We start from the raw sequence: 20566 nt of genomic DNA on the forward strand, positions 1-20566 counted from the left end.
ATCTCAGCCCTGGATTGAAAAAGGAATAAGACACATAGTTGCTATGATTTTCTAAGCACCTGTGGGGCAAGAAACGTGCTAACTGCTTTAAAGAGGTTATTTTATTTAATCCTCACAACTCTGTAAGGTAGGTACAATTATTCCCATTTCACAGATGAAAAACTGAGGCTTGGGTTAAATGTCTTGCTCCAGGTCACAGAAAGTGACAGAAAAAAGAAGGACTAATAACTGGTCCTAAAATCAAATCTCACTGCTCTGGACTAATGGGAGAAGGATTGTAAACTGGAGGGAAAGTCTTGAAATAGAAGAAATAAAATTGCTTTTTACTTCTGAAAACACACTAAAACTTCAAGGAACAGATTTCTGCAGAGTACCGCTTCAGTTAAACAGCTAAGATAAATTATGATAACATTTTTGTTACTATGCCAAGTCTTCAATAATTATTTCTATTGAAGCATTTCTACATTAGTAATTGACTTAGTAAACCTTTTTTCCTTCCAGGTCATGTCACACTCATACAAATTCTAATTTAGAAGGGTCTAATTGAGGGATGCAGACAGACTTAATGCATCCGGAGCACAGGCCACAGGCAGACATGAGGTCAGTTAGCTGCTTGAATGACCACTCTCTGAATACTCAGTCTTTTGCCACTCAAATGTCTTTTGAGTCTATGACATCACCTGTAAAATGGAGGTGTCCATCTACCCATAGGGTCGTTGTAAGAGTCAAGTAAGATGATTGTTAGAATTCCCCCGCACACGGCCTGCTCCTCTTCCTCCCGAACGAGCAAGTGTCAGGAAACGGGGAGCAGGCTGGGGCAGAAGCGGAAAGTCCCTGACAACAGATGGAAAGCACACCACGTTCCGAGTGGTCCCAATTCAGCACGCTCTTGTCCCCCTCCAACATTCTTTTCTTTTTCAGGCTTCCCAACCCTAACTGGAAGCTTCAGGCTTGTTCTCCCTATTGTGTTGGGAGGGGGGTGGCTAGAGCTTGAAGTGCTACAGAGCTAAGGCATTGCCATGCTATGTATAGCCCAAGGGAGCTGAGGGACCAGGCAGGGAAAGGAGGGCCAGCAACTCTTGCCTTGAGCTAAGGAGTTCTGTGAGTGAGGGGATGCTGAGGAATGAACTGGACAAGGAACTGAAGATGCTGGAATTGGGGTTGGAATGGGGAGAACCCAGGCTGAAGGGCTGGGGGAATCACAGGAGAGAAGACATTAGGCCATATATAGTAGTGTTTCAGGGACTTGAGGTGCCAGGGGTGGGGGAACAGGAGAAGGCTGGGGCAGTGGAAGTTTCTAGATAACAGGGTGAGGCTGAGGCAGCCTGTAGAAAGTGCCTGGGGTAGGGAGGGTAAGACATCCCCTCCCCTAAAAGCAGGCAGTGAGTTCAAAGGACCTTGCAGTATTTGTCCAAGGACAGCCCCGAGAGCCACAGGCCTGGGGCCAGGAAAGCGCCTTTGTTACCACCAGTCTTTCTGGGGAGACTACTCATATATTTAAAAAGCTTCTAAGAGGGCGTGGATGGTAGCGATTGGAAGGCTGCATCCAACTGTAGTAATGCTGACGAGGTAGGATCACGTCTTGGTGAAGGACCAATTTTGAGCTGTGTATTGAGACACACCTGTCTCAGATGATGAATGGATGTGCCAGAGATGTGAAATGTTTTGCTGAGATCCCTGTGTTGGGTGCTTTTGAATACCCAAACTACCTGGCTTCCTCTAACGAGCACCGTGGGAGGGGACTAATGGCTTTGGAGCCCACAAGGTTTAGGCACTTCACATATTTTATTTACTCCTCACAACAGCTCCAACAGATGGATCTCTTTATCCCCATTTTACAGATGAGGAAACCATGCTCAGAAAGGTTAAGTAACAGCCAGACTGCACAGCAAGGAAACGGCGGAGCTATCCAACCAATAATGTTAACTACTATAGACCAGATTACAGTGGAAAATTAACATCACAAGTAATAATGGGACTTCATGTGCATTTCACCATCCCATTCTCACACCACTGTAGAAATGAGTAAACAAGTACAAACAGCTGGGCAGAGAGAACTTCCAGAAATTCAAAGACTGCACCTACCGCACTGCTTCTCACGAAAGCAGGGTAGTTCCTGAGCCAGCACACTGCGTTCTAGGTGCATCCAAAAGTCCTTCCCTGGTGGGTGGTACCAGAACGGGTCCTCTCCCAAATGCTTCTCCTCACCCCCATCTCCTGCACACACTTCTCCTATCCCTCATTTGCAAGTAAATTGACCTTAATTTAAAATTAGGCATTAATTAGGAACTGCTAACTGGGCTCAGGGAAGCACTGGTGGGGGTCATCTTACTGTTCCTTCTTATACTACTTGTTATATTCAAAAAATTTTTCGACAACAAAAAGTCTGTCTCACCCGCCATCCCTGTGACAGGGAGAAACAGTATAATGTGTCCCACAGGTCAACTGAAACTGCGCTACTAATACCCGCCTCCCCATTAGCACATGCAATCAAGAGCTGCTTTAACAAAAAGCTTCCTTGCTATCCAGGCTATCCAGCCCGTCTAGGGCCCGCAGGGCTTCCTGTTGCCAACGGGGAGCTTTCCAAAAATCCTACCTCTCTGAGCCTTTGCTCCCATCCCCCAGGACACAACAATCCACTCTGAGTTTATCAGCCAAGTGGGGACCCTGGAAAATGTGTAATGGAAATAGTGACACACTGGAGTCTTCCAAGTTGACCCTGCAGTTCCCAAACCACAGAGCCCCAGGGTGACTCTCAAGTTCTCAAACTGGGTTTTGATCCTTTCCTGCCTGGGCCCCATGTGAATAAAAAGGGATGCGGTTCTCACAGCACCCGCCTCCACCACTCTCTGCCAGAGGCTTGGGAACCAGACCCTTCCCTGTTTGAAGCCTGGGGCTTTTTTGTTCCTTCCCTCGGGTAGCCTGTCTCTTTGTGCTAGCCCTGGCTAGCTCTCAGTCACTCATTCACTCGGCATGGACTTGCTAAGCACCTACTATGTGCTGTGCTTTGCTCTAAAGCTGAGAGGCAGTGGTCCTGACTTCAGGGAACTCACATTCTAGCGGTTGTCCTGGTTTGCTCCAGATCCTGGTTGATGAGGGAGCAGCAGGCAAGCTGAGGACAAAGCGCAAGGTGACGCCCGACAACCCCCTACCCCCCCAGGCGGGATGTATGTGACATTCCTCAGCCCTAAAGCTAAGGGAATGAAAAACAAATGGTTAACTTATAAAGATTACTCTCCTGCAAGACAGGAGTCTCCCTCAGTTTACAAATGTCTTAGTGATTTACAAGAAAAAAAGCATTCTTATCAATAACCTAGCTTCCAGAAGGAAATGTAGATAAAATTAAATGTCCTTATAACCTGCTGCCCATTGACCAATACTTGAGGCAGGCAGAGTATGATGTTTCTCCTGGAAGCTCCCAACTTTTTGTCCCCCCCCCCCCCAACTATCTTAATGTTAATACCTTGCTAGAGGGAAAAACAACCTTAACTTGACAATAGCAAGGCCTCCAGTATCTCTTAGGTCCTCTTTAGCATATGAAAGTTCTTCTGAAAACCTCCCTTTTCCCTTACCTCCAACTCCAAGCATATCATCAATTGCTCCTTACAACCCCAGCGTGGCTCTTTGTGCCCGCAGGTCCCAGCCCCGTGCTTTAATAAAACCACCTTTTTGCACCAAAGACATCTCAAGAATTCTTCCTTGTGGCGCCTGGGTGGCTCAGTGGGTTAAGCATCTGCCTTCAGCTCGAGTCATAATCCTGCGGTGCTGGGATCAAGTCCCGGGTAGGACTCTCCACTCAGCAGGGAGTCTGCTTCTCCCTGTGCCCCTCCCCCCTGCTCATGATTTCTCTCTAATCAATAAATGACATCTTAAAAAAAAGAAAAAGAATTCTTTCTTGGCTGCCGGCTTTGAACCCTAACATCTTTCCTACATCACTGGTGACTGCCTGGATCAGAGATCCTCTGGCTTAGGTTTCTGGCTTCAGTTTACCACCTACAACTGGATTAAAAGATGACACTAGCTGGCAAGGTGATAAAAGAAGAGTTATATTTCTGGTTTGTTTTTTTTAAACTACCTGCAGGTAAAACAGTTTAGCTTCCATGGGTCTTATTATTTCCATCTTTTTTTTTTTTTTTAAGATTTCATTTATTTATTTGAGAGAGAATGAGAGAGAGACCATGGGGGGGGTGGTTGGGGCATAGGGAAGGGGAGAAGCAGACTCTCCCGCTGAGCAGGGAGCCTGACTTGGGGCTTGATCCCAGAATCCCAGGACTCCGGGATCATGACCTGAGCTGAAGGCAGACACTTAACCAACTGAGCCACCCAAGTGCCCCTCATTATTTCCATCTTTAAAAGATGGAAGAAAAGATGGGGGGGGGGGCTACTGGCTTAGTAGTAAGGTAACAAATATAGAAAATGTGCTGCTCCCAATCTCCATGAGGAACGGGCAATGCTAAAAGATAGGAAGCCTTCCTCAGCAGTTTCATCCATGAACTTATAGGAAAATAATACCTAATGAACATTTAATATGTATTATTAATATATAATATACACATATATAATCAAATGTTTTGACACCACTTTATTTTTTTTTTTAAGGTTTTATTTATTTATTTGACAGAGAGACAGCCAGCGAGAGAGGGAACACAAGCAGGGGGAGTGGGAGTGCGAGAGGGAGAAGCAGGCTCCCAGTGGAGGAGCCTGATGTGGGGCTCGATCCCAGAGCACCGGGATCACGCCTTGAGCTGAAGGGAGAGGCTTAATGACTGAGCCACCCAGGCGCCCCTGACACCACTTTAAAAGCTTTTTTTTTTTTTTTTTTTTTTTTTTTTAGATCTATGTTGGTGAGAGACGGTGCACCACAAGGGGCAGAGGGAGCAAATCTCAAGCAGACTCCCTGCCCAGCGCAGAGCCTGACGCAGAGCTCTATTCCACAACCCTGATACCGTGACCTGAGCAGAAACAGAGTCAGCCAACCAACTGAGCCACCCAGAAATCTGAATATGCTGCACAAAAGTGCACTATCGAAAGCGTAGGGCTCAGATGTGGTAACCGAACACACTTGTGTACTCATCCTCCAGATCAAGAATAGAACAGGACCAGTCCCCCAGAAGCCCCCTCATGCTCCCCGTAACTAACCTGGCCCCTAGGTAACCACTATCCTTATTCCTAACAGCACAGGACATTTTAGCCTGTTTTTGAACTTCATATGAAGGGAAAGTTTTGTGAGATTCATCTATCTTGTAATTATAGATTGTTCCTTCTCATTGCTGCATAAGGTAGCATTGTGTGACTACAACATTTCACCTATCCCTTCTACAGTTGTTGGACATTTGGGGGAGGGTTTCCAGTTTTTTGGCTCTAACAAATAATGCTGCTGTGAACACATTAACCCATGTAGTTCGTGTGCATCTCTACACATTGCTGTGGAATTTCCATGAAATTACAGTCACAGTGTACGCATAGGTTTAGCTTCAGTAGATATTACCATTTTTCCAAGGCAACTTGTACCAATAGAGAGTTGCACGCAGGATGTTAGTTTTAATGTTTTAATCAGCATATATAGTGATGTTGTCTCCTGTGTTATTTTAGTTTGACATGTTCTTTATTGTATTTTCATATATTTACAAGGTCCTCACACTTGTCGTTTTAAATACATTTGTAGAGAGGTAATGTGATAAGGAAGAGGGTTGGGGACAACTGGGGCATGGCGAGTTCAGTGGGGGGAGGGGGGAGGAGAACTTAAATACAGTGGCCAAGCAGATAAGGAAAATGATTCAAGCAGCTAAGTGGGAACAGTGCCTACCCTGCATAAACAGCTATTACTGAGAAGTAGCCACCCGGTGAAACTAGAGCCTCAAAGGGAGCAATTTTTCCCCCCAGCACTTAGAGAGAAGCCAAAAATCTGGATTTTAAAATTTGGCAAATAATTCATACTTTTAGAAAACATCCTAGTGGCCAAACAAAACTTTTGTCAGTGGGCCAGATGGCCAGCCCTCTGGGCTAGCCACTTAGTTCCGGCCTGGCGTTAGGGGTGGGAGAGTTTGACCTGTAGCAAGTCACCTCATTTGTTAGAGCTTAATTTCCTCTGTGGTCAAAAGGGTAAAATGGAAGCCCATCCTTTTGTATAGTGATGGTCAAATAAGATAATTCAGGAGTACAGGAGTTGTTAAACACTACAAAGTACTCTCCCATCTCCTCAGGACGCCTTCCGTTGTTATGCACGGACTCACTGTACTTAAAGCATTTGAGGAGTTTCCAGATTCCTTCAAAGCGAGGCAGTTTAAGGCCGGAGCTTCCATGCATACAAATTCTTCAGAAAGTCCTTCGGATGGGATCCTGCTGGGATGCAAGGGGTTAAGAGGAAATGGCCTATTAGGGTCTTGCTAATCTGAGAAGTCCAGGACCTCAAAAGTATCTAGAACGCCACTAAAAGCCAAGACTCAAAGGAGCTAGGATAATTAACCCGACGAGGGCCAGTGGGAGCAGAACCTAGAACGGGGCGTCAGCATCCTGATGTGTCACACTGGACCCAGGCCTCGGCGGAGCGCACAGAAGACAACTCCGGGGCTCGTAGGACCGACCTAGGATGCTCAGGTAAGGCGTGTCCTCACCGCGCCATTAGTAGCCCGCCCAAAGTGAGGCACTGGCCGCGGGGGACTGCTGTCCCGAGAACCAAGCCGGAGGAATGAACTGTCCCGGGGGGAGGTCCGCGCCCACCCAGGTCCAGACTCCACGCTGGTGGCACCGACACGCTCGGCGCCCCCGGGACCGCCCGGGAGCGCGCGAGGGCCCGACCGCAGAAAGTTGGGCGCCCGCGCCGCCGCGCGCACGCTCCGGGGCGCCCCCTCCCACCCGAGCGCCACGTGCCGCGCGCCCCCTGCTCCCAGGCCGCGGCGGGACGCCCCCGCCCCCACCGCGGCGCGTAGTGCGCAGGCGCCTCCCCGCGGGTCCGGGCGGCGGGAGCGGGAGGCGGCGGCGGGAGCGGCTTCGGTCTCGGCTGGAGACTGAGGAGAGGGCGGCGGCGGCGAGAGTTGGAGGAGAGGCGCGGGTGGCGGCGAAGGCGAAGGCGATGGCTACGCGGGGCACATGAGGCGGCGGCCGGCGGGACGGGCCGAGGCCCGGCGGAGGAGGCGGCTCCGGGGGAACACGCCGCCCGGTGAGGGGCGGCCGCGGGGTCGACTGAGGAGCGGGCAAGGGGTGGGGTCGGGGTGGGGGGGCGGGAGAACTTGTGGGGAGGCTGGAGGAGGGGCCGGGGGGGGGACGCGGGGAACCGGGGTCGCGGGAAGAGTGCGGCAGGGGGGCGGGAGGGGCTGCTGCCGAGACTTCCCGCCGATCCTGGAGGGGCGTCTGACCAGCGGCCCGCCGCTGCTCCCTGCGTGCCCTCCCCCTTTGTCCCTGGGCGCGCGGTTCCCAAATTGGGAGGGAAACGGCTCGGGGGTGGGTCCGGGCGGCGGCGGCCGCGCCGGGCGGGCGGGGAGCCCGGAGGACCCCGGGCGCGCACTTGGGCGGCGCTCGGAGGTGCTCGCAACTCCTCGGGGCGGTTAGGGGCGCAGGGCCGCGCCGGGGCCGCCCCTCGCCGCCGGGGCGCTTCGCCGGCTGGTCTTTGTCTCCCGAAGCTCGGCCCCTGACATCTCTCCGGGCGGCGTGCGGTTCGTTTGACTCCTTCTAACACCGCTATAGGGACTCCTGCCTCCCGCCAGTGTTTTAGACAAGATTTAAGTTCGAGGGCTGGAAGGAGGGAAACGGGGGGCCGGGGGAATGGCGCGGTCGCCTCTTGATTAACATGTTTCCTTTACTTGAAATGATTTTTTTTTCCACTTCGTGAAACTTTGGACGACTGTTTTGTTTTCCCTTCGATCTGCAGATTCGAAATTAAGAGAAGGCGCTAAAGCTGCGATTGTGGCCAGTTGTGTGGTTGGTGGCTGCGTTTGGAGCTTTGAGTTGAAAGGATTTACGTGAATGTGTGGTTTAGAATTTGCGTTGTTTTCCTTCCCTTGCGATTGTTTCTAAGATTGGGATTACGTTTTCTTTGCGAAGCGGGCGAGTTCGGATTTATCATTTGAAGGAATGTTTGTTCATTGAGAACCTGCAATGGTAACAGATTTCATTGTGCTCACGCTTTATTATGTTAGCATCAAGACCGTACTTTGTGGAATCGAGTAAATCAAGATAGAATAAGTTCTGGATAAGCGTAATCTTGTGCCTGATTAGTCTAAAATTATTATACGTTCGTGTTGTGTATACTTTCGAGTGAATATATGTGAAAGCGCTATAAAAATCAAGCTGTATAAATGAAGGGGATTTTAATTCCTGATAAACGGGGAACAGCATATCTCGAGTACATCACATATCTGTAGGAAAGGGGTTTAATAATGTATTTTAGGGATCAAATCCTTTACCCCCTAAAGAGGGTTTAGGTATTATTCAGAGTAAGGATGCAGAAAAATAAACTTAATTCCAGAGCTTCTGACTGAATATATTGTGAATTGTGGTTACCACGTTTCCTGGAGTTTTGTTGGCTTTATTTATTTTTTTTTTGGAATTTAGCATAGTGTATTGCAGTTGCTTTAGATTTCTCAAGTGCTATATGATGGCAGAACTGAAGAAATGAACTGACTCTTATGGGTAAGAGGTGAAAAGCTGTAGTAAACAAATCTGCATCTTAGTGTTAGCCAGATCTTTGTGAGCAGAGAGTATTGTAAGGAAAGGACATTTTGAAGAGAATACGTAGGAGCTATATGGAAGTTCTACCTATTTTATTCGTTCTGATCTGTAATGGTTTGGTGCTGTTTACTGCTTGTCTTAAACTGTTGTGCACTTTTCCAAAGTATTTCAAACATCCTTTCTAAAAGTTAATGCTCTTAGCTTCTTTTTTAGGTTGTGTGACTTCAGAATTGGTTTTCTGTCTGTGCTGGGTAGCCACCACAGCTCTCTCAAAAAGGAGCAAAGGACCCAGAGACTTTGAATTCAGTTCATGAAGGTAGAATTGACTTTAAGCCTTCAATCCAAAGGATTTAAAAAGTTAACATATCTTCAACATACCAATTTTACTTAAATACTGTTACCCTTACTAATTATTTTTATTCCCATTTATATTTGTATTATATTTATATTATATTAAATTAGCAAAAGGGAAGGAATAGAGGATCCTTCTCTGATTAGCTGCACCACCACCCTAGCTCCAGGCTCTCCTATCAAGTCAGTAATTGGGATCCTAAAATACAAAATGCATAATTAAAATCTAGATATCATTCTCTTAATAAATGCGTATTTTGTTCCATGCCTAATTCAGTGCAAAGAGATGCGGTCCAAACACTGGGCTTTTTATTTGTGGTTTGTTCACATTCAAAGTAAATGAGCTGTGTTCCCTTCTTTTTTTCATTATTATTAGTCTGGATAGTTAGTGCATCTGGGAGTATACTTACTTATTTTCAAATTGGTGTTGTGTGTGGTTTTTTTTTTTTTTTACTTGCAAATGTTTGTATTTATTTTTATTAATTGGTGCTTATAGCATAGAAATGTGCGGCTCCTATCCAAAATATCTGATAGAAATTTAGGCAAAGAAAAGTGGGATTACTTTTTTTTAAGACCATTTCTTTGAAAATCCATATGATAATAGATTTTAGGTGATATCATTAACCTAAAACACAGTTCTAAACCGTTAATATCAGCTAAGTGCCAACAGTTTTCAGACCTGCTACTGCAACTGATGAGTTTAGTTTTTGTGGAAATAAAGACCTATTCTTTTAAGTCTAAACATTGCTATTTTCTACAGCTCTTTAGAATGAGTGACCAGACAATACTGGCTGGCATAGTAGTAGTACATTCTTGAATTTTGCAAACATTGTAGGGGTTGACAGCCTTCAAGTTTGTCATTGAAACCTGTGTGGAATGTGTTGCCCAAAGGGTTTTTTCCTCCTCAGGACAGAGATGAGATCTCTTTGCAGATACCGTTTTATTTCTAAGAAAAGAAGTGTTCCGTGGAATGAGTAGAGCCCTCAGTTAAAGTTTGTATTTTTGAGCTATGTTGCTTGTAGCACCAGCACAATTTGGACAAAAGTACTCTGGTAGCAGTTCATTCATTCAGTGAACTTTTTTTTTCCGTTCAGTTATTTGCTAGAATGCTCGATGCTAAAGATGAACACTGTGTGGTTTTTGCTCTCAAAGTGCTTACAGTTTAACATGCTGAAAGGTTTAGCAATTTAGAAATTCTCTGAAATCTTTGAAACAAAAGAAATGTACAGGATTTTGGAGTAAGTTTTTATGTTTTTTCCCAATAGAAATAGAATAAACTTCATACATCCCAAATATCCTCTAATCTGTAAACTGTATTCAAGTCTCATAGTTAAAAAGGTTATTTTCATCTGCATCTTTGTATGATATATCAGTTTTGACTGAATTTATTGTTACTTAACTGAGTTACAACATTTCTTTTGGGAATGATCAGAATAAGGTAGATCTGGACTTCTGTTTTTAGGGAATTCCCTTTGACTCATTCTTGGACCTCAGATTCCGAAATGCCCGTTTCAGAATAGGTGTTTATTTTCAGTTATTTATTTATTTTTAAAGATTGTATTTATTGGGACGCCTGGGTGGCTCAGTTGGTTAAGCGTCCGTCTTCAGCTCAGGTCATGAACCCAGAACCCTAGGATTAAGTCCTGCATCCGGCTCCTTGCTCAGTGGGGAGCCTGCTTCTCCCTGTGCCTCTTCTACCTGCTGCTCTCTTTGCTTGTGCTCTCTCTCTCTCTCTCTGACAAATAAAATCTCTTTTTTTAAGATTTTATTTGATTTATTAGAGAGAGCGAGCGTGTGCACGCCATCACGAGAGGGGAGGGGCAGAGGGAAAAGCAGATTCCCTGCTGAGCAGGGAGCCAGACATAGGGCTCGATCCCCAGACCCTGAGATCATGACCTGCCTAAGGCAGATGCTCAACCAGCTGAGCCACCCAGGCACCCCAATAGGTGTTTATTTTGATTCAAAGTTTTCCTTTCTGAAGTACTCTTTTCTCCTGGCTTCTGATTTTTCCGCCTTGCTCTCTGGCTATTCCTTCAGGTTCCCCCCCTCATCCACTTGTACCAGATCTTTAATTGATGATCTTTCTCAAGTCTTGGTCCTCTAATTTCATTCATTATGTGGCTTCAGTTACAGTATGTATTTTGAATACTCCCAGATTTTTGTCTGCCTCCCAAACTTCTTTTCTGATCCCAGCTGCCTACTCAACATCTCTACTTAGCCTCAGAGGTACTTTGAGTTGAGATGCCCAGACTGATCTCTTGATCTTGGCTCCAAACCTAGACCTTCTTCACTGTACCATTTCATTAAGTGGCTCTATCAACAATTTACTGAGGGCAGACTTGTGATTTTTCTCTACCTTTAGTCTCCCCATCCTAGTCTAAGCCACCTTTTCCTAAGACTATTATAGTCAATTAAAAATGGTCTTTCCGGGGCGCCTGGGTGCCTCAGTCGTTAAGCATCTGCCTTTGGCTCAGGGCGTGATCCTGGCGTTATGGGATCGAGCCCCACATCAGGCTCCTCTGCTAGGAGCTTGCTTCTTCCTCTCCCACTCCCCCTGCTTGTGTTCCCTCTCTCGCTGGCTATGTCTCTGTCAAATAAATAAAATCTTAAAAAAAAAAAAAAAAAGCAGTTAAAGACCTACTGAATCAAAATCTTCAGGGTTGAGGCCCAGGAATCTGCATTAAAAAAATGGTCTTTCCACATTTGCTCTTGTTTTTAAAAGGGGGGATAGTATGAGATACTTAGAAAAAGTAATAATACTACAATAAATACTTAACATAACCACCTTGCAGCTTAGGAAAATAAAATATTACCAGTAAAGATCAGGTGTTTCCTCACTTGATTGCATCCTCCTTCCCCCAGCTTCCATTGTAGACCTTGCACTAAGTGAATTCATTATTCCTTTGCATTTCTTTATACTTTTACTATATACCCTATATCCTCATCTATTCTCACAGCAGCTAGAATTGTCTTTATAAAACAAATCTAACCAGGTCACTTACCTGAAAACTTGTTTTCCCTTTAAGGCCTTCCCTCTTCATTTAACAAGGTGTGATCTGGCCTTACCTACTTCTCCAGCATCACGTCTTTGTACTTACTCTCTTGTTGTTATGAGTGGTCTGGCTTGCTGATTTTTTTTTTTTTTTTTTTTTTTTTTCTTTTTTTCTTTCCCCCCCCCCCCCCCAATTCCTTAAAGGTTCAGAGCTCACCCAAGGCCTTTGTACATGCTGTAGCTAATTCTGCCTTCCAATTCGGCCTGGAAGGCAGCTCCTCGATTCTTCAAAATATGCTTAAATATCACTTTTGCGGAGAAATCTTTTCTGATCCTCCTAGATTCGGTTAGGGGACTCAGTAACATACCCTTACAGCACCCTGCACTTCTCTTTTATAGGGTTTATCACAGTTTTGATTGTACAATGCCTATTTCACCATTAGATTGTTTTGTATATTTCTTAAAGTCAGGAGTAATATCTGTCTTGGGCAGCCCAGCATCACATCACCTAGCTCATAGTTCATTTTGGTATTCGATAATTACTTGAGTGCTTACTTAGTGATTTCTCTTTTATTTATAGCAAAGTAACTTCTGACAAAGCTTTTGTTCTTCTAATTAGAGGCCTCATTATTGGGGCACCTGGGTGGTACAGTCAGTTGAGCATCTGATTCTTGGTTTTAGCTCAGGTCATGATCAGGTTTTGAGATCGAGCCCCACATGGGGCTCTGAGCTCAGTGTAGAGTCTGCTTGGATTTCTCTCACCCCCTCTCTGCCCCTCACACCCTCTCTCTCTCTCTCTCAAGTAAGTAAATAAATAAAATCTTTATTTTTTGGAAAAGAAAAAGCCCCATTATTTTATGTTTCTTGCAGTATTGGTCTTATATGCCAATACAGTGCTAGTTCCTTGGAAATAGCCATGGCCTGAGCAATCTCGAGCAGTTTTAATTGACCAAAAATACAGTGGTCTCCAGTGGTATAGTATACACAATGCGTACACTTGCCTCCCAGGAAAATAATCATAGCTGGCTTAGGCAGGCTGTCAGATGTAATAAAGAAATTGAAGATTATAGGTTTTTCTTTGACATCCTGTAGCTAGTTCTGATTTTCATTTCTTCCTATTTGCTGGGCCAGGCTTCCATATAATTAATGTCCCAAGAAACTGGGACAGTTTATACATTAAGGCCAATGTTGATAGTTTTGCACTTGAGTATTTTACTTTGTAGACTTTTTAAAAAATTGCTTTTTGAGGTAGGTAATGTATTAGGTATTATAAAGTTCTAAAGGTATAAGAGGATTTGCAGTGAAAAGTCTTCCTTTATTCTCTTCTCTCTCATTTTTTTTCTGCTGAAGCAATTATTATTTACCCGTTTTTGTGAATTCCCCTAGAGGTATCCATGGGTTCAGAAATTCTCCACACATATACATAAATGGGAGCATATCGTATGCACTGTTCTACAACCTGCATTGTGTACTAATGTATCTTAGGTTATTTCATATCATGAGAGATAGCGTTGTCTCATACTTTTGATCAGATGTGCTGTAATATGTTTACCCAGTCCCTTCCTGATAGACTTTTAAATTGTTTCCAGCACATTATCAGCAGTGCTTCAGTGAATATTCTTGTACATTATTTCCTATGTCTGTGAGCATATTTGTTAGATTAACATTGAGAATTGGAATTGCTGGGTCAAAAGGTATGTGCATTCTTCATATAACCAGTTCACCCCATCACAGTAAAGCACAAAGAATGTCACTTTCTATACACTCTTCCTTGTCAATGATCTGTTATCAATTCTTTAATCTTTTCCTGTGGGATAAATGAAAAGTAGTGTGTTGCTGTAGTTTTAATTTGTAAGTCTTTAATTACAAGTGATATTACATATCTTTTCATATTATCGAAAACCATTTGTATTTCTTTTTCTGAGACCTCCATATCCATTGCATGTTTTTCTATTGAGTGGTCTTTTTGTTATTGATCTGTTAGAGTTCTTTATGTGTTAGAGAAATTAGCCTTTTATTCTGAGAGCTGCAAATCATTTTAAGCATTGTGTATCTTTTGAGTTGTTTATAGTATTTATTTTTTGCTTTCCAAAAATTATAGTGTATAATTGGTCATTTCTTTCATTTGACCTCAAGGTTTTCTATCATTTTAGAAGTCTTCTCTACTCAGATCATTAAGAAAAAAATATCCATGGTTTTGTCTAACTTCCATTGTTTTTTGTGTTTTTTTTTTTGTTTTTTCATTTTTTTTAAGGAGTGCTTGGCATATAGTAAGCCCTCAGTACACGTTAATGCTTTTTTTTAAAAGATTTTATTCATTTGAGACAGAGAGATACACAGAGAGAGCATGAGTAGGGGGAGGCAGAGGAAGACAGAGAAGCAGACTTCCCACTGAGCCAGGAGTCCCACGTGGGGCTTGTGAGCTGAGCCGAAAGGCAGACACTTAACTGACTGAGCCACCCAGGCGCCCCCAGAATGCTCTTAATAGAAGTTTATTTCCTACCTGGGGTACGTGGGTGGCTCAGTCAGTGGGGCATGTGACCCTTGATTTGGGGGTTGTGAGTTCAAGTCCCACACTGGGTGTAGAGCTTATTTTTAAAGAGAAGAAGAAGAAATTTCCTACTGCACTTTATTTGCCTCAGGAAACTGTTTTGTTTTGTTTTCCTTTGTGGTTTGGAATTACATACCTATCAGCATGGTTTTTTGAGGTAGGAAAATGGAGATGAGATCTATGCTCAGAATATGGTCTTACTAGATTCCAGTTTAGCTAATCTTCAAAGCCTTAAAGTAATAGATTATTTTGTTTTAAATAATTCAGCATGTTAACATTTAGTATTTTCTCTCGGGAGAAATCTCTTGAGTTTGTACTGAATCTCATGGGCATATTCTTATCCCAACAGAAGAATCCTTGATATGAAGGAGAAAAAAATGAAGTGGAGTGATTAGGACAGAAAGTATGAGTTTTATAACATTTTCACATGTCAAGTAAAGATTTACTAGAACTCACTTATAATGGAGACTGGGAGGCGCCTGGGTGGCTCAGTGGGTTAAGCGGGTGACTTACGGCTCAGGTCACCATATCAGGGTCCTAGGATCAAGTCCTGAGTTGGGCTCCCCACTGAGTGGGGAGTCTGCTTATTATTCCTCTCCCTCTGCCCTTCTCCCTGCTCGTTCACTTGCTCTCTCTCAAATAAATAAAATCTTAAAAAAGATAATGGAGACTGGTTAAGTTTTTGGTGGCTATTTTAATAATCATTTTCTCAAATAAAGGTAACTCTTTCCAAATAGTATCAGACATTTCAACAAGCAGCAGGTAGTAGTGGCAACAACTATATATTTCAAGGGAATATTGGGTATGTTAATTTTCTGTGTTGCTTCTGGACCATTTTAAAAGATTTTTTTTTTTTATTTATGAGAGAGAGAGAGAGTATGCAAGCAGGGGTTAGGGTTGGAGGGAGAGAGAGAAGCAGACTCCCTGCTGAAGGCCAGACTGCCCGACTGACTGAGCCACCCAGCCACCCCTGGACCATTTTATAGTGAGTTTCTAAAGGAATGTAAAGAGCAGCATTATGATGATAAGCTGCTGTATATGACATCATGTCAGAATACTACTCTTCGGGACACCTGGCAGGCTCAGTTGGTAGAGCATCTGACTCCCGATCTCGGGGTCATGAGTTCGAGCCCCATGTTGAATGTAGAGATTGCTTAAATAAACTTTTTAAAAAACTGTAAAAAAATAAGAATACTATCTTTTGATATATCCATACAAATTACGAATTATCCTCTAGACTCTGTTTTACTCAGGAGTGGAATTTTACCTAAGTTCTGTCTTGGACCCCCTTTATGCAGGGGGGTGTAGTAACTGTATCAAAGGCTTTATGAGATAGTTTTTCTGATATATCCACTACTTAATTAGGTCTTTATGAATGCATGCAAATATGAAATTTGTGCCCCGACCTACTTGTTAAATTTCCCTCAGGGCTTTTTTTGCATAGGAAAGCTTTGCCAACTCCTTTATTACATGTTTATTGTAGAAAATACTGAAAAGCAAATAGAAATTGTTCGAAGGCCATTGTCAATGTTTGTGTATTTCCATTCAGGTATATGATATTACTGGAGGATTTTTGTTTGTCTGGCTTTTCTCTCCTTACTACATAGGAGCATTTTCCCACATAATGAAATACTCTTTTTAAACGGGTCACAAATTGGGGCTTTATCCAGCAGGTAGATTATCTGGCTTAATATTATTTAAATGTTGGGGTGCACAGTCAGTTAAGTGTCCCCAACTCTGGATTTCGGCTCAGGTCATGATCTCAGGGTTTTGAGATTGGGCTCTGCACTGTGCATGAAGCCTGCTTAAGATTCTGTCTCTCCCTCTGCATTCCTCCCGCAAAATATATATAATATATATTTTATAATATATATTATAATTTATGTATGTTATAGTTAGTTGCTAACGTGAAAGAAAAGGAGACAGGAATGTAAATTGATAGCATCCCTCTTTGGAAAAGTAGTAACCGATGGAAGCTGACATGACAATTTGCTTCTGCATATTCAACAGGAATTCATACACATATTCACCAGAAGACATATATGGAATGTTCATAGTAGCATTATTCATAATATTCAAAACTGGAAACTACTCAAATGCCCATCAGCAGTAGAATGGATAAGTTATGATATATTCACACAACAGCAATATAGTAAAGCAAAGAGAATGAACAGACTAGAGCTAAATGCAGCAAAATTGGTGACTCAACAGATGCTGAACAAAAGTCAGACACAAAAGAGTATATTCTTTGTGATTCTGATGCAAGAAAGTCCATTTTGTATGATTCCATTTATATTAAGTTCAAGAACAGATAAACCAGTGGGTCTCAGTGTGGTATAATATTGTTCCCCAAGGGGGATTTGGCAATGTCTGGAGACATCTGTGGTTGCCACAACTGGAAGAGACCAGGGATGCTGCAAAACACCCTACCATGCATAGGACAGACTCACAACAAAGAACTATCCCTGGGCTAAACTAACTTATACTTTTAGAGGAAGGATGGTGGTTTCCCTTGGGTAGGAAGGGGTGTGATTGTGGCTCTGGGTGAGTGGTAATGTTTTGTTCCTGATTTTAGTGCTGGTTACAGGGATGTATTCAGTTTGTGACAATTCATTGAACTGCATGCTTATATTTAAGCACCTTTCTGAAGGTATTTTCCACTTCAGTCAAAAATTTGTTAAAAAAAAAAAATCAGGGCACCTGGGTGGCTCAGTCAGTTAAGCCTCTGCCTTTGGCTCAGGTCATGATCCCAGAGTCCTGGGATCGAGCCCCACATCAGGCTCCCTGCTTGGTGGGGAGTCTGTTTCTCCCTCTGTCTCCCCGGCACTTGTGCTCGTGTTCTCTCTTTCTCTCTCAAATAAAATCTTTAAAATACATAAATTTAATATATTTTTTAAAATTGTAAAAAATCAGACTTCACATAAACATCCAAGTCGAAGACTTCTTTTAAAAGATATGAAAGTCTTAGGGGCGCCTGGGTGGCACAGCGGTTAGGCGTCTGCCTTCGGCTCGGGGCGTGATCCCGGCATTATGGGATCGAGCCCCACATCAGGCTCCTCCGCTGTGAGCCTGCTTCTTCCTCTCCCACTCCCCCTGCTTGTGTTCCCTCTCTCGCTGGCTGTCTCTATCCTGTCAAATGAATAAATAAAATCTTAAAAAAAAAAAAAAAAGATATGAAAGTCTTGGGGCACCTGGGTGGCTCAGCTGGTAGAGCCTCCGACTCTTGGTTTCAGCTCAGGTCAGGATCTCATGGGTTGTGAGATCAAGCCCCAGGTCTGCCTCCCTGCTTGGCAGGGAGTCTACTTGAAGATTTTTCTCCCTCTGCCCCCACTTGCATGCACATGCTCTCTCTCCCCCCCTCAAATAAATAAATAAATCTTTGAAGAAAAAAAAAAGATACAACAGTGTGTGGTAACTCCCATAGCTGTAGCTAATAAGCAGTAGCCCCCACTTTGGTTGGTATGTTTTCCAGGCCCCATTTTCCTATTTCGGTTACTTGTATTTGCTCACTGGTATCTAGGCATTTAAAAAATGTCTTAAACATGGGGCTCCTGGGTGGCTCAGTTGTTAAGCGTCTGCCTTCCGCTCAGGGCGTGATCCCAGGGTTCTGGGATCGAGCCCTGCATTGGGCTCCCTGCTCCGCTGGAGGCCTGCTTCTTCCTCTCCCACTCTCCCTGTTTGTGTTCCTGCTCTCGCTGGCTGTCTCTCTCTCTGTCAAGTAAATAAATAAAATCTTTATAAAAAAATGTCTTAAACAGCTTGAATGAGATGTAATTCATACACCATAAGTTAACCTATTTAAAGTGCACAGTTCAAAAATTTCAGTATATTAACAGGGTTGTGTAACCATCACCACAGTTTAATTTTATATTTTCATTCCTCCAAAAAGAAACCCCCTACTTATTAGCCATCACTCCCTGTTTCCCCCTACCCCGTCCCTTTCAGGTCTAGGCGGCCACTAGTCTTTTTTCTTTTTCTTCTTCTTCTTCTTTTTTTTTTTTTTTTTTTAATTTTTTTTTTTTTTAGATTTTATTTATTTGACAGAGAGAGACAGCCAGCGAGAGAGAGGGAACACAAGCAGGGGGAGTGGGAGAGGAAGAAGCAGGCTTCCAGTGGAGGAGCCTGATGTGGGGCTCGATCCCAGAACGCTGGGATCACACCCTGAGCCAAAGGCAGACGCTTAACGACTGAGCCACCCAGGCACCCCGGGATCCCTATTCTAAAATACGATTTATAGTGTGGTATTTTGTCATGAGGTTATATCCTAAATTGCATAAAATTTGTTTTATATTGGGCATTTATTTTAGATAAATTACTGGATGTGAAATTACTGATCAAAGGATATAAATACTTTAATATTTTCTCCTCCTTTTTTTTTTCTAAGATTTTTTTTTTTTTTTTTTTTAAGTAATCTCTGTACCCAGCATGGGGCTCGAACCCACGACCCCAAGATCAGGAGTCGCATGCTCTTCTGACAGCCACCCAGGTGCCCCAGGATGTAAACACTTTAAAGTTCCTGATAAATATTAACCAAAAGTACCTCCCAGAGAGGTTGTACCAGACTGCCCTCACCATCAATAGATTATAGTATTTTTTTTGCAGATTTTATGTTATAAACCTAGTCATACTGGAAATGTTACACATTTTTTATTTTGTCTTCGACATGTTCATTCTCCTAGACTTACCATCGTTCAGACAGTTGATTTGATGTAACTCAGGCTGTTTTGGACAAGTGTACCAATACTGTCCTTTTTTACATGAAGACAGTACCACTTAGGATGTGAATGAATGCATTATCCAGGTTCCTCATACTTCTCCAGCTGGTTTCCTGAAGGTTCTTAGATTCAAATAGAGTGGCTTTTTGCCAGCACAAATTGACACTTCAACCCACAGTGATGTATTTTGTTTCCTTGTTGGTTAAGAGAGTCAAGATTTCAAACTACTTTCTCTCCACTAGGTTTTATAATTTGACTCAACAAATTATATCGTGTTTCTCAAATATTGTCCATAGCCAAGAGCTCTTTTGGAAACAAGTTTTTATGTTTGTAATACATCGATTACTGTTTGCTAGTGAGCTGCCGTAATGCTTTTGCTTAGACATTGTCACTAGCTAGTTATTAAACATCTATTATCGCTCATGCAGAATTAACTTCCACTTAAAACATTCCAGTTAAACAAAACTTCATTGTAAACCCTTTAATTGATTCCTTGTCTCTGCACATAAAGCAGTCTCATTGAGGAGCGTGAGTCACTCGCACGATTCTTAGTGGGTTGCTCAGCTTATGATCTGGGATACCCAGATAGTTCATACTTGAGAGTCATGGTGAGTCAATATTGAAGTCTTTTAGCTTGATTCAACCAGATTTTCTGGTGTGACTGTTTGGGAAGTGCCTTTGTGACAATTTGACATCTTATCATTGTTTAATTTCACTGCATTTATTTCACCTCTTTCCTGCTCCCTTAGAGTTCTGCATTCCACATAATTTGTTGGTTGTTTTTATGAATTTTATTCTGCCTGAGGTGATTTTCATCAAATGTTAATAGACGGGACCTTAGAAATCATCTGATATTCTGTATGTATTTTACAATTGGAAAGAAATAACTTATTCCTGAAGCGCCTGTTAGAATCTCTCGGCTCCTAGTTCAGTGTGTACTTCATCTTGGTTTCATAAAATTCAAGGTTAGGAATGACTATTCTAGAAAGTTAATTTTAGTTCATCCTGGACTTTGTTTTTATTTTAAAAAGAAATTAAGATCTTAAAATCTGGTCTATGATAGATTTGGGGGATGTTTGTTTTTTTAATTAGAAGGACATTAAAACTTGGGTCCGACCCATTTGGACTTGGTTGTTGGATTTGCAAACATTTAGAATAGCACTGCCTACTTGAAAATTTTTAATTTCCTGGTTATTATAGTTTAGTAATAGTAAAAATTGACAAGGGACAAGTTATTCGGTTTTTTAGTTGATCTGAAACCCTTGGGAGTTTTTTTAACGTGCATACTAG

At 43.0% G+C, this 20566-nt stretch overlaps 1 protein-coding gene across 3 annotated transcripts in view; it reads left to right on the plus strand.

Annotated features, from left to right (window-relative positions):
- The first annotated feature begins 6194 nt into the window (after window positions 1–6194).
- Window positions 6195–20566, plus strand: part of GJC1 (gap junction protein gamma 1) — a 37873-nt gene continuing 23501 nt past the window's right edge. Inside the window, exon 1 of one of the 3 annotated variants that reach the window (XM_008693552.2) lies at window positions 6195–6597. The gene's annotated coding sequence lies outside the window, so the exon portion shown is untranslated. Of the gene's footprint in view, window positions 6598–7094; window positions 7160–7633; window positions 7653–20566 lie in introns of those variants that run through there. The other 2 variants (XM_040640505.1, XM_040640506.1) reach the window with 2 other exon arrangements.

The sequence above is a fragment of the Ursus maritimus genome, unplaced genomic scaffold (assembly GCF_017311325.1).
Source record: "Ursus maritimus isolate PB19 unplaced genomic scaffold, ASM1731132v1 scaffold_24, whole genome shotgun sequence".
Taxonomy (NCBI): Eukaryota; Metazoa; Chordata; class Mammalia; order Carnivora; family Ursidae; genus Ursus; species Ursus maritimus.